The following is an 18,822-nucleotide window of genomic DNA, read 5'->3' as shown; positions in this document are numbered from 1 at the left end:
AATATTCATAAAAAACACCTGAGTTTTATCACAAAATTTATGTTTGTTCAGCGATGGCAAAAAGTCGCAGAATTTTTTTAAATAACATAAAAGAAAATATTCCAAACTTTCATTTAGTATTAGTACTAATACGGAGGTAGACCGAGCTAACTTATTTTTTTTTTCTAATGAAAACTGCAAATTCTAAATTTTTTGGAGCCATTTTGATTTGCTCAGATCTCTTAAACTACAGTGAGCCTCAAAAGGTAGTAAACACCAAAAATAATTTGATTTTTTTTAAGATAATGAAAATCCCAAAAACTATCCATCGATTAAAATTTAAAAGTTTCGGTTTGATGGAGATTGAGTTGAATAATAGATTCGGTTCTGAAAAAAGAGGATTTAAGTCGGAATATAATGATTTTTATGATCTTAAAAATCACTGGTATATACTCACTTCTGAGGCTATGTGTATATATGCAATTTAAAGATTTTTTCTTTCCTATTAAATTTAAAATACTATATTTTAATAAAAATGCTCTAAAACTATTGGTAGTTGAACCACATTTATTGTATAAACAAATGAAATGTAGTAAAATTTTCATTAGTTTTCGTTCTATAATATTTAGGTAACTTTACCACACTCTCTTTTATACAAAATTTTATTTTTTTCGAAAACAAATCATGGGTTTCTACTAACTAAAAATTTCTCTACAGAATTGCATCATTAGATTTCTAAAAATAACTGTAAAAAAATAGACTTTTTGCCAAAAAAAAATACGATTGTGCGACATAAAATAACTTTTTTCTAAAGAAATTCGAACATTAAAGGCCATGGTAATATCAGTTTTTTCGAAAAAAAAATAATTTTGAACGAGTTTTGAAATGAAAATGATTTTCTCATAAGATGGCGTAATTTTTGAATTTTTTTAATAACTTATAAATCATTTTGAAGGGTACATATCTGTCATTTATACATAAAACAAGTAAGAAAGTATGGTCGGTCAAGCCCGACCCTACAACTAAGTAAAAGAGCAAAAAAAAATTTTCTTTTAAAATTTCAATAATTTATATTTTTTAGTGATTTTCGGAAGTGGGCCTTATATGGGGGCTATGACCAATTATGGACCGATCACCATGAAATTAGGTCGTGTGATTTATGTCTATATTAAAGTTAACTATGTTGAATTTTGTGTGTTTACCAACATTTTTAAGCGATTTATGCACGTTAAAGTGATTTTCGGAAGCGGGTCTATATGGGAGCTATGACTAATTATGGACCGATCGTAACAAAATTTGGTGACATGAATTTTGTGTATATAAAACTTATTTGGAGCGGAATTTGTGGAGATACATATATAAATTAAACATTTATGACCGATAAAGTCCAATTTCGGGAGGACATTTGTATAGGGGCTAGGTGAAATAGTGGACCGATTTCAGCCAGTGAGCTTGGTCCTTGAGCCGAAAAAATAATATGTACAAATTTGATCGAAATATCTTCAAAATTGCGACCTGTACTCTGCGCACAAGGTTTACATGGACAGCCAGCTAGCCGACCAGACGGACGGACGGACATCGCTCAATCGACTCAGAAAGTGATTCTAAGTCGATCGGTATACTTTAAGGTGGGTGTTAGACTAATATTTTTGGGCGTTACAAACATCTGCACAAACGCATAATACCCTCCCCACTATGGTGGTGTAGGGTATGAAAATTCGAATTTTGTTCCAACGAATCGTCATATGAGCGAAGTTTTGCTTTATTTTTTTTATTTGAAAAAAAAGTGCCACTGAAGCACCAAAGCTTATGGTGAATATGTTCAATCGGTTTCAACGTGAGAGAGATGGTTTGTTCAATTCAGAAATTTTTAAAAGAACTAAAAATACCACTTCCTAGAATTTTTTCATAAAATTTGTTTTTTTTAAGTTTTATTTTTATTTGCATCCCGTAATTTTTGTAATAACTTGTATGCAAAAAACGTTGACGATTAAACTACTTTATAATAAAATCCCACAATATATATCATAAAATCACATGTGAATATCTGTGAAGAACCTAATATAAGAAAATTAAGTTTTTTTTTGGGAAATATTGAAAATTATTTCTCGATACTATTTGTTTAATCCAAGTTTTATTGTATAAACAAAAATTCTGTAATTTGGCTAAAAGTTTAAAATTAATAATTTCGAAATTCTAAAGCAATTTGGCTGCTAGATAAAGTATAATTGGAAACTGTTTTTTATTTCAATTCGATGAATCTATTAATTTTTGTCATCTGCCAACCAATACAATTTATAATTATTCCTTTGAAACGTACATATAATTTCTGTATTTTTTTCCAATTAAAATTCAATTTAAATTAATGTTTTGCTTTAAGAAACATTATATGTGTAACATACGAATGTTTGTAAATAGATTAATTAAACATAAAAATGCAAATGTAAATAACTATTAATTTATAAATAAATACCTACATATGCGTATTATTATTATTATTATTATTTTCTATAATATTTATTATTATTATTTAACATACATACACGCATCAATAGCTATGCAATCGTTACACTTTGCATTTGCATGACATTTGCCATTCATCCATTCAATACGTTTTTAAAAATTTATGTATAATTTTCAAAATAAGAATCACCTCAGGTCACAACCTTGCATAGAACGAGTCAAAAATTACCTAGAAAAAATGCAAAAAAAAAACAACGAGAAAGAGAAAATGAATTAATAAATAAATACATGAATAAGTACGAGTATTTGTGGTTTTAATTGTAAATATTAATTGATTTTTATGAATTTTAATTAAAAACAATTCAAAAGCATAAACATTCAAACATAGAGGAGAGAAAAAATAAAATTAGTTATTAATGCAACAACAGTTAGAACAGTTTGAGTCAAACAAATGTCATATATACTCATTGCTGTTGGTGACAGCTACAATCAGATATAAAATTGAAAAATTATAAACATATGTTTGAAAAAAAAAAATATTGCTTTGAAGAGCTACATATAAGGGAAAATTAGTAATTACATTAAAAGTTAATTTAATTATTAACTGCATAATACATTGTAAATTTAGGAACTTAATATAACATTTTTTATTTAATTTGTTAAATTATTGTTTTGAAATTTTCCACCTAATTAAACAACTAATGTAAAATTTATTAAAATCTTTCTTGGATAATTAACATCTTTTACACTCATCCCTTTCAGCTTAATTGGATAATAATCAACGCAAGGTGTTAAAGGTTTAATTTTTTATTTGTAATTTGTTTTAATTTATGAACTTACAACGTTTTATGGCTAAAAATTATTAATGTATGTTTTATTATAAGCAAACATATAAACATTAATACAAATAAAAATATTTGTATGACTACCCTGCTGTACGTGGAACTGAAAAACTTATGCGGAAAAAATGGTAAGAAAAACTTTGAAAAATGTTCCTGCTACAAACATTGTTGTGGTAACCATAATCGAACAGCGTCATATTATGATTAGATTTTATAGTTTCTGTAGGATTATATTATGTTATGTACCATAGAGTGTCCCCCCTCTATTCTCAGCGAGTTGTTTAGTTTTCCCTAATTTATTTGACACGTAAAAATATAAGGTAGGATTTTGTCTACTTTTCAAAAATGTATATAACTTTTGACAATTAAAAAATTCATGGAATACTTTTCTGAAAAATATGACAAAAAATGCTTTTTATTGAATTTTGCATAGATACAAATTTTTCAAATTGAAATAAAATTTTTATTTATGAATATTTTTTAATGAAATTTCAAAGTTATGTAGATTTTTCTATTTAAAATAAAAAAATGAAAACAAATTTTGAAATTTGTTATCAAGTAACCGGCAATTCCCAAAAAAAATCTTGAAAAATCCCAAAAATGGGATTTTTTAGTTTTTTGGCTATAATATCCATAATAGGGGCGGGGTTATCGGAACCCTTTACAAAATAATTAAGAACTTATTGGGCCATCTAAAATAGGTTACTATATTTTCATATCGAGTATGCGATTTTAGAATTTTTGCCCTAAAGTTGAATTTTACATAATGGACCTGCTCCCGTCGGTATAAAAAATTATAAATGTTTTTTTCATTTAAAGTATTTGGCGTAAAGTTAGCTTTTCAAAAAGTGCAAATTCATTATACATCCTCTTAGAAATTTTTTAGATAACTTAAAAAGAATAAAAGTACTTTGTTCCCAAAAAAATTGCGAAAAATAGCCTTTTTTAATTTTTTTAAATTCAAATGAATATAACTTTGGACTTAGACACGATTTTTAAACACTTCTTTCTTTATCTGATATATAGATCTATTGTTAATCCTATAAAGGAAAAATAGATAAAATCGGGGAATATTTGGAACCGCGGTCACCAAAAAACTGGAGTAGGGTGGGTAAAAATGTTGAAAATTAAATTTTCAAATGCGAATATCTCCTAAGCTATAAGAGATAATTGATAGCTACAACGAGATTTTATGTAGTGCTCGACGAGGAGATTCTAAATCGAAACACAAACGAAGAAATAGGATCATTTTAAAAATTGAACATACCCGAGGTGTCCTATTTTGGGAACCGCTGGTCCCGCTCCTGGTAGGCTCATGAGGTCCGAATTCAAAACTTAAACTCGACTACACTTCCTCTTTGCGCTTGTGAAACTTGATTCAAATCGGCGTAAGGTTTTAGAAGTTACAGATTCTAAAACTACTACTCTTATTACAATCAGATTTTGGGTTCAGAAGATATAGCCCTTCAAAGTTGACTGATTTTCAGTTTTCAAAAAAACAGAAAATTTTTACGTAATTTGGTCCGCTTTCAGATACAATATATCGAAAACTATATAACTGATCGTCATTATTTTTGATTCTTTTGATAGATATATTTTAAGAAAAGAATAAACAAAAATTGTACTGTTTTCATTGTATTTGTCGGTAAATCGATATTTACCAACTATCTATATTTTTCAATATTCTTCAACTTTGAAGGAAAAAACCTATAAATTTCTATATCTGCAATATTTTCAAAATAAGTTCTTTGATTACCCCTTTACCTAATGCAAAAATTCCCAGCAAAAATTCCCCCTATTTTTTTCTAGAGGTAAAATTTTGAAAAACGACATGGTTCCATTCCAAACTATACATTTTTTCAATATTTCTTAACTTTGATGGAAAATAAAATACATTATTAAATATTTTCAAAATTAGTTCTTTGATTATTCCTTTACCTAATGCAAAAATTTCCAGCTGTCCATTCTTGTCCCATTTTGTGCTAGAGGTAAAATTTTGAAAAAAGACATGGTTTTAAAAAAAAAAAATTTTAATCTTTTCTGGAATAATTTTAAATCATAAAAGCCTTTAAAAAGAAATATAAAAAATTAAAAAATTTTAAAAAATATTTTATTTTACTTCCCATAAAATTGATTTTTCCACAAATTTCAACTTTGCTAACCCATAAGTAGGCACCTGAAAGGCGTAGAACCATTTTCAAACACTCATTTCATAGGCTGATCCATTATCTATCAAAATCAGCCCAAAAATATATAATATTTCGCTATCTTTCCATGAGATATTCCAAATATTGAAAAAATTTACTTTTGACCTTCTCGATTTAAGGGTTAAAGTTATCCGATTTTAGTACAACTTTCAGACTATATTTAAAATTATCTGGTCTATAATATTCTGAATAGCTTTTACTTAAAAATCATATCACTCTTATATGCACCCTCAGGTGCAAACTTTGGGATAAATAGCAGATTTATTTCCAAAATATGTTGATTCTGTAATGTCCAAAAAGCCTTGACAATTGCTACCTTAGACACTGCAGGGTCTATACTATTATTATTATTGTTGTTGGTGTTGCTATTTTATGATTACTTGTATGTGTACCTACGTACATATATACGAGTATGATAAATTAAGGCTGGTTCATTCATTAAAAGATGTTAGTTCATATAAATTTGTTTAACAACATGATAATTTTCAACACATTCAAGGATATGGAAACACAGACAGACTCTTTGACATACGCATACACATTCAAATATGAACATAAATAAAACAAATAGCCTAACAAGAAGGAAAGAGAGAGAGAGAGAAAACCGCCATACATAAATAAAATATATATGCTTTATGTGTGTGTACATATGTATGTATATTGTATGTGTGCATATTATAATGTATTAAATGTCTGAATTAATGTTCATCTTTATAAGATTGGTGTCAATGTCAGATGCCAGAGTTATTGTTGCTGTTGTTACTATTACAGCCGCTACTACAGTTAACTAAACAGCCAACCTCTTTGGTCGTCTTTTGGTTTAACGCTCTTATGTTTTCCTTATATTTCATATAAGTAAGCACTTTATTTGTTTAGTATGAGAGTTATGACGGCTTCAAAAATGTGGCTGTTTCTGTCTCAGTGTCACTGTTTTATTGCGTCTGTGTGCTAAGATGTCTTAAGCCCCACTCAAGTGTTATACTAATACTAACTCAGTTCATATGAAAGAAAACACATACACATACATTTAAACAGCCTCTTTAATACAGCCATTATACATATTTACAAATACAAGAAAATTTAATGTTTATTTTTAGACTAATCAGAGCATTTAAATAATTTGTTGTCGAATTTTAATGGGGCAACAGATTATATTAGAAATGCTTTCATAAAAAAGTTTAGTGGCAACTTATATTTTGAAATATTAGACATTTATTGTAAGTATTGGTTCGAAAAAATTGCTACCCATAAATTCAGTGGAGGACTTTGTCACTATTTAGGATGTGGATTTTAGTTTTCCCTTTGTCAAATAGCTAGAATTAGGCCGACATACTGAGACATACCCGTAGGATATTTACTGTCTCTCCCAACTTCACCATAATAGAACCAGGCTCCCTATGATGCCATTAATCATGTTTAGTGAGAAACCAAAAACATCCTCAACAGACTTCCAAACCACTTCGCTCTATTTATAAATATAAATCTATAACCGGAAAATAGTTCATCTTTGCGAGCGATATGAAGAATAAATTCCACGAAATATCAAGGAAAGATTCCGGTCATATGCTATTCTTGCTAGGAGGCTCTTGATCCACTCTAAAAGAGATATATATCTGGTCAATAAAAATGCATCATTGAGTTTGGGGCTCGACTATCATTGCCGCTCTAAAAAAGTTCTTTTCGCTATAAACAATTTTCTATTAAAAGTAGTTTTTACTGATAATGTCTAAATAGTAATTTCTATTAAAAAGGTTCGTTTTCGTTTTTTTATCGAAAAATTTTTGTAAAATACTATTTTCTATAGAACAGATAATATTTAACAGTTTTCTTTTTTATATTTAAGAGCAAAATAGAAAATTTTCGGCTCATATATTTAAAATTTAAAAACTTGAGCTATTTGTTAGAGTATCCAAAACCAAAACCCGGTAAACCGGTTTTTTCATCTTTCTAAACTCAACCGGTTTCGGTTTTTTTTAACTTTTCGGTTTTTTGAGAAACCGGGTTTTGTAAGAAGGTTAACCGGTTTTAATGAAATGTATTTTCTAAAGCTCATTTAAACATATTTTTGAAAAATTTTGTACCATTTTTAAAAATATTGTTTTATTTGATAGAAAATTTTAGCAATATGTAAAAGATATACAATAATTGCATAAAGATTGAGCCTTACGAATATTGAATACAATTTTAACATTAACCGGTTTTTTTGAAGACAAAAATCGAAACCTGTTAACTGGTTTTTTAAAAGACAAAAATCAAAAACGGTTTTTTCAAAAATACACTTTTTCGGTTAAACCGGAATCCGGTTTTTTAAATTAGTCGGTTTTTTGGACACTACTATTTTTGTTAAGTGGAAAATTTTGTTTTCTCAATAGAAACCTTTGAAACAGTTTTCTAAATAAAAATGTTTGTGTATATCTGTTTAATCTATCGGAAATTTTTTGTATGACAAACAGTTTTTCTCCATTGAACATTTTGTGTATAAGTTTTGTCTATAAATAATTGTTTGTGCAACAGCTTTCTTTATAGAAAATTTTGTGTATAAGAGTTTTCTCTATAGAAAATTTCGTATATAACTAGTTTATCTATAGAAAATGTGTGTATAACAGTTTTCACTATAGAAAATTTCGTGTATAACAGTTTTTTCTACAGTAAATTTGTATATAACAGTTTTCTCTATAGAAGATTTCGTGTATAAATGTTTTCTGTATAGAAAATTTTGTGTATAACTGTTTTGTCTATAGAAAATTTGTGTATAACAGTTTTCTCTATAGAAAATTTTTTGTATAACAGTTTTCTCTATACAAAATTTCGTGTATAACTGTTTTCTCTATAGAAAGTTTTGTGTATAACAGTTTTCTATATAGAAAATTTGCGTATAACAGTTTTCTCTACAGAAAATTTTGTGTATAACAGTTTTCTCTATAGAAATGTTCGTGTATAACATATTTCTTTATAGAAAATTTGTGTGTAACAATTTTCTCTATAGAAAAATTTTTGTATAACAGTTTTATCTATAGAAAATGTTGTGTATAATGTTTTCTCTAGAGAAAGTTTTGTGTATAACAGTTTCCTCTAGTGAAAATATTGTGTAAAACTGTTTTCTTTATAGGAAATGTTGTGTATAACTTTATTTTTAATAGAAAATTTTGTGTATAACAGTTTTCTCTATGTTTATGATGTTCATAGTGGGTTTCATATGCCTTTTTACTCAAAAATGATTTAGCTCTTTTAAAAATCTGTGTTGTTATTTTGTATGTTTATGACAAAATTCGTTTATAATTATGTAGGCGGCAGTTAAGTTTTTAACAACAACCGAAAAAAAGAAAACACTTGTCGTGTGAACATAAACACTTTTTTCTCCTTACAACAAAAATTTTTACACTCCCCTCCAAAAAACAAAAAAAAAATTAAGAAAAAACAACAAAAATTATTTGTATAAAAAGAAAATTCAAAATTTTCTCACACCCCTTCAACAGGCCAACATGTTAAACACATTTCACGCTGCTAAACGCATTTCACAAACCACGACTGCTCTAACAAGCTGATAATTTATATGTATTTCATAAATAATAAAATATAAAATATGTTTTTTTTTAGTTTACATGTGATAATTTATGTTCAACTTTGGTCCATTAAAAATTAATAAGAAACTTAAACGAAGAAATGTTTTATATAAGAAATATTGTCCCTTAACTGGACGGGTTTCTTTTACAAATTCTTTTTTGTTATTTTTTGCTTAATAAAATGTCTGTAGATATAATAAATTCTTTGAATATGTATAGGAATTTGTTGATTTGCTAAATGTCTGTATGTGTGTGGGTGCCTTTAAGTATTTGTATTTGTGTGGTGTGCATTTGACAAGTCAGTTTTTACAAACGTATTTTTATTTCTTTTTTTCTGTTATATTATTTATTTGAAAAGTGTCTTTCTATAATATTTCTTGAGAAAAAAAAAAGAAATATAAAGAAAACTTTCTTTTTATAAAAGGGTTTCAGTTTAGATTTCGATTGCTTTAGACATTCTTTATTCTTAAGATTTATTTTGCTTTTATTTCTCGTTTTAATCCTTTACATTGTTCTGCTTCCTTTTGTGTGTCTGTGGTGCTTGTTTATGTCAAATGTCAAAAAGTTGCTACTATCAATGTTAAATGTAGTCACAAACAAAAAGTAAGAGTTTTTCGGTTATTTTATTATTTAAAGTGGGTGTAAGTTTTTATTCCCAGAAAAAAATAAAACATAAATATTGTAATAAATTAACAACTTAGGGTCAATATGTTATAAATATTTTTATATTGAGTTTGTAACAAATTTGAAGAACAGTAACTGACCTTAATACTTGCTAGTATAATGGCATTTACTGGCCTTGAATTAGAGCCTGTAATTGGCCATCATTTTGTATAGAATTAGGGCCAGTATCTGGCCTTCATGTTAACTAGAATTAGGGCCAATAACTTTCCTTCATCTTGGTTAGAATTAGGGTCAGCAACTAGGCGTCATTATGTCTAGAGTTACGGCAAGTAACTGGGCTATATTATTGTTAAAATTAGAATGAGTCGGCCATAATTCTAACTAGAAATAGGACCATTAACCAGGTATTCATTGTGGCTAGAATTAAGGACACTAACTGACAATCGTACTGTCTAGTACTAGGGCCAGTAACTGACAATCGTACTGTCTAGAATTAGCGCCAGTAACTAGCTATAATTCTGTCTGGAATGAAGACCAGTAATTGGTCTTCATTTTTGTTAGATTTAGGGCCAGTAACTGGCCTTTATTTTGGTTAGAATGACAATCGTACTGTCTAGTACTAGGGCCAGTAACTGACAATCGTACTGTGTAGAATTAGCGCCAGTAACTAGCTATAATTCTGTCTGGAATGAGGACCAGTAATTGGTCTTCATTTTTGTTAGAATTAGGGCCAGTAATTGACCTTATTACTGCCCAGAACTAGGGCCAGTAATTTTCCTTCATTGTGGCTAGAATTAGGGCTAGTAACAGGCCTTCATTCTATCCTGGTTTAGGACAAAGTAACTAGCCTTCATTGTGGCTAAAATTAAGGCCAGTTAGTGACCTTAATTCTGTCTAGAATTAGGGCTAGTAACTGGCCTTCATTCTGTCTAGGTTTAGGACAAGTAACTGGCCTTCATTGTGGCTAGAACTAGGGCCAGTATCTGGCCTTCATTGTGACTAGAATTAGGGCCATTAACTGGCCTTTAGTAACTGGTCTTCATTCTGTCTAGAATTATGGAAAGTACAGGCCAGCAACTGGTCTTCATTTTGTCGAGAATTAGAGCCAGTAAGAGTCCTTAATTCTGTCAGAAATTAGGACCAGTAACTGGACTTTATTCTATCTAGGTTTTGAACAAGTAACTGGCCTTCATTGTGGCTACAACTAGGGCCAGCAACTGTCCTATATTCTACACAGAATTAGGTCCAGTAATTGGCCTACATTCTGTTTATGATTATTGTCAGTAACTGGCCTTCATAGAATTAGGAACAGTAAGTCCTAGTCTACTAAGAAACTGGGCTAGTATCTTGGATTCTTACATTTGGGTATAAATCTTCTGTAGTCAAGCAATGTTAGGAATCACTGGTTTCATTAGGAATCACTGATTTGGTACTAAATCGATAAAAATTCAGCAATACTAAATCATTACTTTCTACCCTTTTTTAACTATTGTAAACTATCTAAAACTAATAAAACTAGGGATTAAAATTAATTAAAATTCTTTACAAATCTAGCAATTTGTTTATAATCGTTTTAATTAATTTTAAATCCTCATCAAACAATAATATCGCAAAATAACAATGTTTAAATGATAAAATATACTACAAAACATAACAATATCTATGACTTCAAAAGCATTTGTTTTGTACGTTAATCAAATTAAAATATTATTTTGACATGTTCGAAAGTGTAATGTAGATAGAAGAAACTTAAACTTCTTAAAAAGCAGAATACGAAAGAAGTTTAAGACGAACACACATAATAAGGATTAAATTAGAAGATTAAACTTGTAAATACTGGAAATTCGTTAAACACAGTAAACTCTCTATAAAGAAAAACTTTACGTTCAGAAAACAAATATTTTGGTTTTCGATTAGATTGGTTTTATGTTGCCATGAAACATAGAACATCAATTCTAAAACTTTGAAATGCATTTATATAGGTTTCACTGTAAACCTAAAATACAAAAGTATTGCAGTGTCATACTCATGTACAAAATATCTTGAAATTTAATTAGTAACAAAAATTAGAAACAGAAAAAAATGCTAAGACATGCAGACATTTGTGCATTTTTAGGGATTCCTTTTAAACACAATAGCCAGCCAGACACAATGATATTATGATGAAATTACAATTTTACTAAAGCAGCCAAAGAAGGTGTACGTTGTTTAGAATTTAATGTCTTAACATGATTTGCAAAACAGCATAAGTTACCAATAACTACAAAACCTAATCAAGTCCAGAGTTGACAAAAACGAAACCTATATCTTTTAATTGCTCTGAACTTTACATAAATTGTGTTAAAGCTATTTTTAAACAAAAAGTTAAAATAAATTAAAAAAAATAAAAAATCCATAGCAAGTTTAATGAACTTTTTTTTATTCATCATTGTTTAATTTAAAGCTCAATACCAACCAATTCATATACAGACAGACAAGGACTCTCTAGCAAACACACACAGGCACTCGCACAAAATGTCATTGTAAAGTTCAGTTATTGTTCTCGTTTGGGTATGTATGGATGTGTGTTTTTTTGTCAGGATTCCGTTTTTTGTTTTTCCTTTTTTTTTGGCATAATGGCTTAAAACAACAACAAGCTGAACAATAAACTACTATTGATTTTGTATGTGTATTCGTAGGCACGTTTTAAAAACTGTGATGTGTTGGTGAGAGGCAGAGGAGCCAAGGCATTGCTGTCGATGATGAGGTTGAGGATGATGAGGGGAATCTTGATAATGGAAACTGCATAATGATAAATATTCATATGAACAACAACTACAACAATAACACTTGCCATTAGTAGTAGAACATGCCAAACAAACATACTTATGTTTACTCACACACACACACATCCACACGCAGATACTTTTAGTCACACGGATACTCAGGCTTAAAACTAATTGTAAGAGAAGCCTTAATACAAACATAAACTCTAACATTAAATGGATTAGTATGTGAGTGTTTGTGTGTATATGTGTGCCTGAATTGGTACAAGAACAGTCCTTGCTTCTAGCACAATACACAGGAATCAATGAATAGATAAACGACCCAGTAAAGAAATATCTACGTGAATGTACCCACAAATACAAACATTTATGCTGTCCTTTTTTTCGAAGCAAATATGTACTCGAGAGAAATCGATCAACAGATATGGGGACACACACATACATACATACGTGCTGGTGACTTTTTGGAAAAGATTTTTCTCATCTAAATAATATTTTTATTTTTACAAAAGAGTACTATTTTTGTATAAATCGCAAAAGATAAATTTAAATCTTAACTATATCACTTCTTAAAACTTATCAAAATCATAAACTGATAAAACTTTTGCACTATCTAAAATTGTCTCCTGCATTGTTTGCTGTTATTGTTTTTCTTTTAAGTACCAAATTTAGTTTAGCACGATTTTTTTTTATATTTTTGATTCGTTTTGTCGAATTTATGCAAAGAACGAACAACATACATTTCATGTTGCTTGAAACATCAATCACAATCAAAAGCAAAAGCACTTTTGACATTAATTTATTCAAAAGGACTTGAAGTACTAATACGCACTCAAATGCAGACGACACAAACAAAAATACATAAACAAACTTTCTGTCTCTCTCCCTCAGCCGCAAATAAATACAGACAAACAAACAAATACTCATACGAAGCATAACTACATGTATTAGAAGGACATTAAAACACATCATACTCCTACATATACATATATACACAGATTCATAAACATAAACAACAAATATTTAAACATGCTGGCTGCAAAAATAACCTTACAAAAGAATTTGCCCAAAAAATCAAGTAAACTTGTCCTATAGTATCTACAACTGTAGGAAAAATTATAGGCGGAATGAATAAAGGGATCCAAAATAATCTTGGGTGTGATCGGACGCTTTGTTGTTTAATAACCACAATAGTAGTAAAAACAACAACAACAACGACATTAACATGAAAAACTAAAATCAACATCAACAATAAAACATCACATCAAATTTGAATATTTCCCATTTGCATACAAATTAATGAGTACGAGTGATGGGCAAACATACTCAACACACAGACACTTCGAATCATTTACAAACACATACTCATACATTAGACTATGTATGTATAGAATCACAAAAAACAAAACTCTGACAAAACTTTTATTTTACTTTTATAGTTCATGTTAAAGTGTCCGTTTTTCTGTTGGGGACTTATGGTTTTTAGCTATTTTTCTTGTTGGATGTTGTGTATATTGATTCCCTTTTACTTGGCCAACACTCTTCAATAAATATGACAACTGGAGTTTTTAGTCTTATCAAATATTCATACAAGTTTTTACAGCATAAATGAATTAATCACTATGGGTCTAAAGTGAAACTAAAAATTCCAAAGTTTATATATAAAAACTATTTTTGCAGAAAAATTAACTTTTTTTGTGTACGATATTTACTACTTAAGTACTTTTAAATTGCTTTAGCACTTTTTACATACTCTTTAAGTACTTTATTACCTTTTAAGTACTTTAGTAGTTTTTAAGTATTTTAGTACTTTTTAAGTACTTTATTACTGTTTAAGTACTTTAGTACTTTTTAAGTACTTTAGTACTTTTTAAGTACTTTAGTACTTTTTAAGTACTTTAGTACTTTTTAAGTACTTTAGTACTTTTTAAGTACTTTAGTACTTTTTAAGTACTTTAGTACTTTTTAAGTACTTTAGTACTTTTTAAGTACTTTAGTACTTTTTAAGTACTTTTTAAGTACTTTAGTACTTATTAAGTACTTTTTAAGTACTTTAGTACTTTTTAAGTACTTTAGTACTTTTTAAGTACTTTAGTACTTTTTAAGTACTTTAGTACTTTTTAAGTACTTTAGTATTTTTTAAGTACTTTAGTATTTTTTAAGTACTTTAGTACTTTTTAAGTACTTTAGTACTTTTTAAGTACTTTAGTACTTTTTAAGTACTTTAGTACTTTTTAAGTACCTTAGTACATTTTAAGTACTTTAGTAGTTTTTAAGTACTTTAGTAATTTAGTTCTTTTTAAGTACTTTAGTACTTTTCAAGTACTTTACTACTTTTTAAGTAATTTATTACTTTTTAAGTAAGTTAGTACTTTTTAAGAAATTTAGTACTTTTTAAGTACTTCAGTATTTTTTAAGTACTTTAGTACTTTAGTACTTTTAAGTAATTTAGTATTTTTTAAGTACTTTAATATTTTTTAAGTACTTTAGTACATTTTAAGTACTTTAGTACATTTTAAGTACTTTAGTACTTTAGTAGTTTTTAAGTACTTTAGTAATTTAGTTCTTTTTAAGTACTTTAGTACTTTTCAAGTACTTCAGTACTTTCTAAGTAATTTAGTACTTTTTAAGTAATTTAGTACTTTTTAAGAAATTTAGTACTTTTTAAGTACTTCAGTATTTTTTAAGTACTTAGTACTTTTCAAGTACTTTAGTACTTTTAAGTAATTTAGTGCCTTTTAAGTAATTTAGTACTTTTTAAGTACTTTTTGAGTAATTTAGTACTTTTTAAGTAACTTAGTACTTTTTAAGTACTTTAGTACTTTTTAGTAATTTAGTACTTTTTAAGTAATTTAGTACTTTTTAAGTACTTTAGTACTTTTTAAGTACTTTAGTACTTTTTAAGTACTTTAGTACTTTTTAAGTACTTTAGTACTTTTTAAGTACTTTAGTACTTTTTAAGTACTTTAGTACTTTTTAAGTACTATATTACTTTTTAAGTACTTTAGTACTTTTTAAGTACTTTAGTACTTTTTAAGTACTTTAGTACTTTTTAGGTCTATGAGATAAAATGTGACGGTAATGAAAGGGAGAGATGTAACTTGGTTTACATTGGTACGACAAAGAGAATGTTGGGGACGAGAGTTAATGAACACAAAACAGATATTGAAAAAGGAAAAATAACGACGGCATTATCTCTGCACGTAAAGGAGTGCAATCATAAGATGGATTTTGACAATATTAAGATATTGGACAGAGAACAAAAAGAGAACAAACGATACACTCTTGAAAGCTTAAGAATACAACAAAAAATACACAATACAATGAACACGAAAGAGGACAAGGATAACACAAAACTGCAATATTCCGCTGCAATATTTAATTATTAAATCAGTTGAAGTTCTGTGATATTAGTATTAAGTTTGACTTATAGTATATGTTTGTGTTGTAATGATTATTTATTTATTTATTAATTCTGTGTCGTGAAGTCCAGTTTTTTAAATAATAAGTTAATTGACAATGTAAACAATAGAATTTCGTAAGTTGAACTGTGATATCTTAAGTTTTTCAATGATTTATAATAAAATATTTATATGTTTTTGTCGCTAGAATTCAACAATAAAAGAAAACCCCTGAAGAAGTTTGAAACAAACAAACGAAACGTTGGGTAAATAATAATAAAAATGAAAATACTTTGATTTTTATTTACACATTTGGTAACAAATGATTGACCATAAATAGCCCGTAAGATTGGAATCTTAAAAACTAAAAAAAAAAAAAAAAAAATAAAAATTCCAAAGTTTATATATAAAAACTATTTTTGCAGAAAAATTAACTTTTTTTGTGTACGATATTTACTACTTAAGTACTTTTAAATTGCTTTAGCACTTTTTACATACTCTTTAAGTACTTTATTACCTTTTAAGTACTTTAGTAGTTTTTAAGTATTTTAGTACTTTTTAAGTACTTTATTACTGTTTAAGTACTTTAGTACTTTTTAAGTACTTTAGTACTTTTTAAGTACTTTAGTACTTTTTAAGTACTTTAGTACTTTTTAAGTACTTTAGTACTTTTTAAGTACTTTAGTACTTTTTAAGTACTTTAGTACTTTTTAAGTACTTTAGTACTTTTTAAGTACTTTTTAAGTACTTTAGTACTTATTAAGTACTTTTTAAGTACTTTAGTACTTTTTAAGTACTTTAGTACTTTTTAAGTACTTTAGTACTTTTTAAGTACTTTAGTACTTTTTAAGTACTTTAGTATTTTTTAAGTACTTTAGTATTTTTTAAGTACTTTAGTACTTTTTAAGTACTTTAGTACTTTTTAAGTACTTTAGTACTTTTTAAGTACTTTAGTACTTTTTAAGTACCTTAGTACATTTTAAGTACTTTAGTAGTTTTTAAGTACTTTAGTAATTTAGTTCTTTTTAAGTACTTTAGTACTTTTCAAGTACTTTACTACTTTTTAAGTAATTTATTACTTTTTAAGTAAGTTAGTACTTTTTAAGAAATTTAGTACTTTTTAAGTACTTCAGTATTTTTTAAGTACTTTAGTACTTTAGTACTTTTAAGTAATTTAGTATTTTTTAAGTACTTTAATATTTTTTAAGTACTTTAGTACATTTTAAGTACTTTAGTACATTTTAAGTACTTTAGTACTTTAGTAGTTTTTAAGTACTTTAGTAATTTAGTTCTTTTTAAGTACTTTAGTACTTTTCAAGTACTTCAGTACTTTCTAAGTAATTTAGTACTTTTTAAGTAATTTAGTACTTTTTAAGAAATTTAGTACTTTTTAAGTACTTCAGTATTTTTTAAGTACTTAGTACTTTTCAAGTACTTTAGTACTTTTAAGTAATTTAGTGCCTTTTAAGTAATTTAGTACTTTTTAAGTACTTTTTGAGTAATTTAGTACTTTTTAAGTAACTTAGTACTTTTTAAGTACTTTAGTACTTTTTAGTAATTTAGTACTTTTTAAGTAATTTAGTACTTTTTAAGTACTTTAGTACTTTTTAAGTACTTTAGTACTTTTTAAGTACTTTAGTACTTTTTATGTACTTTAGTACTTTTTAAGTACTTTAGTACTTTTTAAGTACTTTATTACTTTTTAAGTACTATATTACTTTTTAAGTACTTTAGTACTTTTTAAGTACTTTAGTACTTTTTAAGTACTTTAGTACTTTTTAAGTACTTTAGTACTTTTTAAGTACTTTAGTACTTTTTAAGTACTTTAGTACTTTTTAAGTACTTTAGTACTTTTTAAGTACTTTAGTACTTTTTAAGTACTTTAGTACTTTTTAAGTACTTTAGTACTTTTTATGTACTTTAGTACTTTTTAAGTACTTTAGTACTTTTTAAGTACTTTAGTACTTTTTAAGTACTTTAGTAGTTTTTAAGTACTTTAGTAGTTTTTAAGTACTTTAGTAATTTTTAAGTACTTCAGTACTTTTTAAGTACTTTAGTAATTTTTAAGTACTTTAGTAATTTTTAAGTACTTTAGTACTTTTTAAGTACTTTTTAAGTACTTTATTACTTTTTAAGTACTTGAGTACTTTTTTTAAATGTACTTAAAGTGCTCGTAACAATCGCACCAATTTCTCAGTAGACTTTTAATATTTTTATTTGTTTATAAACCATTTAACCATTACAGTCCTACTGTGACCAGCTGCTTATTTAAGAATAATCCACAAAAAAAAATCGTAATGCTTCATAAAAATCATGAAGAATTTTTGTGAAAACCAAATACAAGTATAAATGTTTGCTTTGACAAAACTTAGGATTATTTGCTTATTAAGTACTTTAAAACAATAATAACATAGAAGTCTTCTGTGACGCTTTATAACGCTCTGACTATATTCAATTTTACTTTAAAGACTAACTCGATAACAATCCCTTTTATTGTACTCACCCCCCCCAAAAAAAAAACACAACAGTAAATTTGGCATTTTTATTACTCTATAATACCGTAACGGATATGGATAGATTTGGCAATAAAAAGAAAAACATTAGAAATCATCTTTGGTATTTCATATTTCACATACGCCAGCACACATACATAAATAGATATTACTCTGATTCAAGGGATATATTTGAATTCAGCAAGTAGAAAATCAAACAATACCCAATTGTGGACAGCAAAAGAAAAAGGCCTAAATTGGTTTTTGAGGCAACAAAACATCAGCACTTGAATATGGAAAAATGCTAAAAAAAAGAAGAGAAAACTCAATAACAACAACAATGGCGGCAAAATAAAATTTCAAATATACATAAAATTTGATTTTCTGGGATTTAAATTGAAAATATGAAACCCAAACGTGCATATGAAATCTCATACTTTTGAGCTTCGACTCGTGCCCGTATTGTAGCGTATATAATCCATTATA

The sequence above is a fragment of the Calliphora vicina genome, chromosome 1 (genome assembly GCF_958450345.1).
Source record: "Calliphora vicina chromosome 1, idCalVici1.1, whole genome shotgun sequence".
NCBI classification, from domain to species: domain Eukaryota; kingdom Metazoa; phylum Arthropoda; class Insecta; order Diptera; family Calliphoridae; genus Calliphora; species Calliphora vicina.
The sequence above is the reverse complement of the archived record's forward strand: the minus strand, read 5'-3'. Positions refer to the sequence as shown.